We start from the raw sequence: 6,000 nt of genomic DNA on the forward strand, positions 1-6,000 counted from the left end.
AGACGTTCACAAGTCTAAATGCCTCCATCAATCTAGAATACTGCAAAAAAATCCTGCTGCCTTTTTTTTTTTTAATTTAAAGTTTGATGACAATCTAATTAGAATAGCAATTTACACAGTATTACTAACAGCATTAGCAGTAATAACTTCAGGTATTTACAACAGCTGCTCTCTTCAGCTCCTTCTCTCTTCACACAGACAACACAGTGTAGAAGCTTTACCTAAAACTTCCATGACTTGCAACTTTCAAGACTGTCTCCTTCTCTAGCTCTGGTTCATTTAATTTCACCTTACAGCCACTGTGCCTTTTCTCCACATAGTTTTTTATTAAGCTCTCTTCAAATGCAAGCAAAAAGTACAGTAACTTTCTTCCATTTACTCTCCTTGCACATGGGAAATGCATGTGGTACAGAAAAGCTAATAAAAGCAAAGCTATACTTCAAAGAAAAGTTAGGTCTAGCATAGAAAGGGAAAAAGAACAAACGTGAAACTGCAGCAAATCAATAATTAAGGGGGGTTTGGACAGTTTAAAACAAAACCAAAAAAACACCAACTCAAAAATCCTGCTCTCTGTGGCATCTACCATCACCTTATCCTAGTGGAAAGAAATAAATAAAATAAAGAAATAAATATAGCTCTACAAGTACATACTCTTGGTGTTTTCCACTTCAATTTCTTAATCCATGCCTACTGTAGTCTCACACTTTCCAACGTTAATAAAACTATGCAACCATATAATCACTTCAGTTACTAAAAAGTAAGTTATTTTATATAAAATAAAAATGTGCAGAAGACATTTCTCATCTTTACACAGTCAAAATCCTCAAACAGATCTTACTTCCTGAGCAACAACCAGTAAAATTTCATTAGAGGAAAGAAGCATTTTAAAAAAGAATAATGTAAAAAGAATGGGCCGTATAAATTTGGGAAGCATGGCTACAAATCCTGCGATCACCTTCACTACAGCTTCTGGCCAAGAACAGTGCTTCATGTTCCAATGTTTCCTACTTTCTTCCTTTTCCAGACGTTTCCTGTCCTATCTCCTCGCTGCACATTAGAAATACAATTCCCAAAGACCGTTGAAAGACTGAAACCAAATCCTTCTTCTGAAAGGGCAGGAGCAAGAAAAGAAGCCTTCAGGGCACACATTTCTTGGAGCAGAATGGCTCCAGAAAAATCCTCTTTCAGTAGTTCCGAAACATTTCCTTACCTCCCCATACCACAAGTAAAAAGTGACTCTAAATTTAGAACAAGTCACAGAAGGTTAACACTCCACAGGAGCACACAATAATGTTCTATATTGCCTATACAGTCACTCACCTACTCCCAAAATTATAACACTAACATCTATCACTGATGAAGATATTCTTCTGCATTTACCACTTTGGAGTCTGAGAAGATCTGTTTTGTTTACACACCAGGCATTCAAGTACAACAGTGCATCAAGAACTTGAATGAATACTTGCACAAAAATGTTTTTCTGAATATATCACCAGATAGTGACAGCATTAATAAAATGCTCTTTATTAACTCATTCCTGCAGGCAACTATGGAGATAGAAAAATTATGTCATACGTGATTTTGCAAACGCTGGAAAACAAATTGTTTTGGAGCACTACAGAAGGAGCCACTGTCTCAGCAAGCTACTTGCTACCTCTGTCATCACGTTAAGAGATGCATTTTGTGCTGCTATATCCATAATCTGTTCAAAAAGAGACAAGACTTCTTCAGCTAGATCATTCAGTTGACAGCTATCACTAATATATTCATAAAAGCATGTGCTGTATAACCACATGAGTTCAGTCTCTCAGATATCTGAGATAATTCTAAGCACAGCTCTCCAATAATTAATATCTTACTGGAGATGCAAGAGGAAGAGATGCAAAATAATGAAGAATAAGGTATATTTACAGTTTAAGCAGGTTTATAGTTTTAAAAATCCCACCACATTACATCAAACTGTATTTTGTCTTGTGGAGTTATTTGGTACTATTAAGCAGTTGTTTTTGAACACAGAGAGTAAGAGCGTGTGCCTACTTGAAGGAAAAAAATTTTGCTTTTTGCAATCCTTGTACAACTCTTAATGTGTATATTATATATGTGTATACAGTGGTGGGCTTCTAAAGAAGAAGCAGTGTAGTAGCAGCTGGCACCACTGCTTCTACAGTCAAATGCAGATTAGGTATCTCAGTCTATTCTGAATCTTCAGTTTTCATGCATCTTCCCAGGCCCATAGAAGATTTCGAGAAAAACCACTTGGAAATACTTAAAATCCAGCAACTTCTTCATAATGATGTGAGGAGAAACTGTGCATTCAACAGCAACAGCTCACTTTTGTCCATAATCTCATCTGTGTTCTGATGACAGGAAAAAGGGAATTAATTCTTAGAGGTAGAGAAGCTCCTTCAAGATGGGGAGCAGTTTCCTATCCGAAAAAGTGTGTTTTGTTCCTGAATATACAGCTTGCTAACAACTACCAGCATCTTGCAGAGATGTTGGAACATCACTTTAATCTTTCCAAGACAGTGCAGAGAGACTGACTGCACACAAAAATGAATTTGCATTTCTCTAGCGTAGTAAATCATTGCCACAGCACAACCAAACTGCCTGTAATTTGGCACATCACACAAGTTTTGCAACTCTAGTTTTGGATTATTATTATTATTTATTTATTTTTTAATAGTTATCACTTCTCCTAAGGAGAATAAAAGACAACAAACCAAAAAATCCCAAACATCAATAAATAGTATTAGTACATACTTCAAATTAAAAAAAATAAAAAAAATAAAAAGAGGGAATCCTGGAATCCTGTTCCTTCCCTTATCTTCCCCTATCACCACATAACTGTGAAGCCTAAGGACATACTAGCGGGAAGGGTTTCATTTTCATCTGAGGAGAAATGGCTGGTATTCTTCTGTAGATGACTAGTCCTTAGGGGGTATTAGTTACAGAGTTTTGGGGGGGTCTGGGGAACACAACTCTTTCACACATAGCCTATTCACAAAGGCTTTCCTTCATCCTTAAAGCGCACTACTTTTTTCCAACTAGTACCTTCATCTATTCTGAGAGCTTTTCATTACTGTTCGTTATTTCACACATCATCATATTTCACTAGAAGCAAATACCTATTTTCTTGAACTTTATGCTTCCAACTACTTTTGTTCTCTTGTCTTAGTCTCCTCCTCCTGAGGAAAAGCGTTGCTTATTTGTGCATGCCTCATTAACAAAAGTTACCCTGAGATCACAGGATTTCTTGGCAACAGGATAAATTAGCACGGCAGGAAAGCACGTGTCATTAACTTAAGTGGCAACAAACACACAAACAACAAGCAAAGCAAAGGTCACGTTCAACCCTGTAGCCCCCTCTGGGGCGCCTTGTATGGACTCAGAAAAGAGGGTGACGGGCTACCTCTGTTACTACAAACACATCCCAATCCCCCCATTTTTCCTCAGCTTTCACACTTCTTTCCATTTGACTGTTTAGTCAAGCAATTTTAGTGTTGCACTATATAGGATTCAAGTTACAATTTCTGAGTTTGTTCGTATACCATCAACTACCTTGTCTTATGTGTACTTTCTGCTTCATGCGTGGTTTGATTTTATTTTCACCTACACTTTGCTAACAATTTATGGCAACTATATTTACTATTTTCAGCTCCAGTTACCATTTTCCGTGCTGATATCTAGGTTTTCCATAAAAAGGATGGATTCTGTACGTAATCCATAAGTGCTGACCTTTCAAGGTAGTTAAGATCCCATCTTTTTTAATTTGAAAGTTATTGACTAGTCGAAGTCATGTAAAAAAAAAAAAAAAACAGGCAAATATTTTTATAGGTCAAAGCCATAGAAAATACAGTTTCAAATACCAATGGGCTAAAAAAGCCCAACAACAATCAAGTTCCAAATTTAAAGGGTTCAAATAGGGAGATTAAGGAGAAACTTGGGGCAGGAAATAGTCCTGTTAAAAAGGGCTTTCTGAACGAGTCTCAACAGCAACACAGCACAAATCTTCCCGCAGACTAGACCTGATGGTACACAGGTCTAATAAGCTGAATATTCTTCCACTGTAAGTTTAGTACAGGCACAGATGAATGCGAGAAATTATCAACTCAAGAAATTTAAGCAACAGTTTAGAACAAGCTTGAAATACAAAGAGCCTTCCATCTAGGAATATTAATAAGCAGGACTTCCACTTTATGTGCATAGTGAACTAACGCTAAATCAAGTGAGGTGGTCCAAATGTAAAGTGCTTATTCAAGGTATTATTTGGCTAGAACTAAGTTCCCCTGACATGACTAGAAGTGATCTTAACAGGGTTCCTCCTCCTCAAAGACCAAGTAAATACTTGCAGCAACTAAATCAGCAATTAAGGACCAGATAAACATTCTTGCATATCTTACTACAGAAAGTCAATGTAGCTGTACTGAAAAGTGAAAGACCTTGACACGAATCTCCAACGCAGACAAATCTGTTGTAAAAATCATGGAGAAGATAAAAAGGCTTCAGACTGGACACAACAAGACTCCTCAAAAAAGGAAAGATGGTTAAAAAAATTCAAGACTCTATTAGAATGCAATGGAATTCGTCAATTTCTTAGGACACAGATGGAAAAATCATACCAGAGTTGAGGAGCTGTTAAGCTCCAAGTTTTCTTGTAACCTTTGTTATTTTGAACAATACTAAACACATATACTTTCTAAAATGACAAAAATAAAGAATAAAGTTTTCATCCCCATCACAAAAGCTGCCAAAGAAGAGAGAACTAAAAAGTAAACGACAACTTACTATCTTCACGAGAAGCGCTTAGAAATTTGGCGTATGGCATCGAACTTGGGAACAGAACACTAACGTTGCAAGGTCTTTGCTTGGCTCTTCAGTAATAGCAAGGAAGAATTTAAAAATAATTAACAGTTTATTATGAAACTTGAGAAATAAGACAGTAAGAGAAATTTCTTTTAATACTTGGGATGGAAAGCTCATCTACCACCGCATGGCCAGAACAACGTTAGCATTGCAGATTTGTTTTCCTTAACTGAAGTCCAAACTAAGGGCATTTTTCCTTCCTGTAAGGAATGATTTTATCACACAAGACCACAGTAAATGAATAATTGCAGGTCTTTTCAGGTTTTTTTTACCTTGTACTTTGGGCAACATTTTATTGACTTTTGTCTGCTACAGAGCAGCACAGTAAGCTCTTCTTCAGTAAACAATGAAAGCAACTATAAGCTTACCTCTAGGTGTAGCGACTAAAGCTACCTAAGAAGAAAATACAAGAGGAAGCTGATCTTTCAAAGGCCTTACTCTCATCAGATACCTGTTTTTAAAAAGTAATCATGATTACATTTTATCCACACGGACTTACAAGCTTGTTTGGTTTAGGTAAAGCATTAAAGATATTAACAATCTATAGGCGAGTAATTAGCGAGTAACATACATGGGGGGATGTGGTTAAACAAAGAGACCAAGAATGGCTGAATTTGGTTAACTGGCAGGATGAGGTTTTGAAGAATTCAGGGGGGACACACACACACAGAAGTTGCTTTGCCAAAACTGATTACTGAGGTCAAAGGACTGTTCATCCTGGTCAGGAAACTGTAAAACATCCAGGACATGAAAGCAGGCATGAGACAAGGTTTGAACCTTCCCTGTTAACGGAAAGTTACCATCCTCTGATGGCTTTGCTCACGAACTAAGCCAACAGCACCCTCCCGGCCTGAGCATCCTCGCTGTGACAGCAACACGCCTGTGGCCTGAGCCAGGGGGGCACCCGCTACAGCCAGACCAGGAGCTCTACCACTGCCCTCGCCAGGAAGATGAAGGCAAGAAATCAAACGAGAAGGGCCAGGGGCTCCTGCTCCAACGCCTGCCCGCAGCCCAACACCTCCAGTGAATAAAATATCCGCCGCCGCCCCGACGGGAGGAGGCTCCGGTGCTGGAAGGGACAAAAGGAGCAGGCACCCCACAAGGGCGCTGCTGCCCGCCCCCGCCGAGCCACCCCCC

The sequence above is a fragment of the Antrostomus carolinensis genome, unplaced genomic scaffold (assembly GCF_000700745.2).
Source record: "Antrostomus carolinensis isolate BGI_N321 unplaced genomic scaffold, ASM70074v2 scaffold7904, whole genome shotgun sequence".
In the NCBI taxonomy this organism is placed as follows: domain Eukaryota; kingdom Metazoa; phylum Chordata; class Aves; order Caprimulgiformes; family Caprimulgidae; genus Antrostomus; species Antrostomus carolinensis.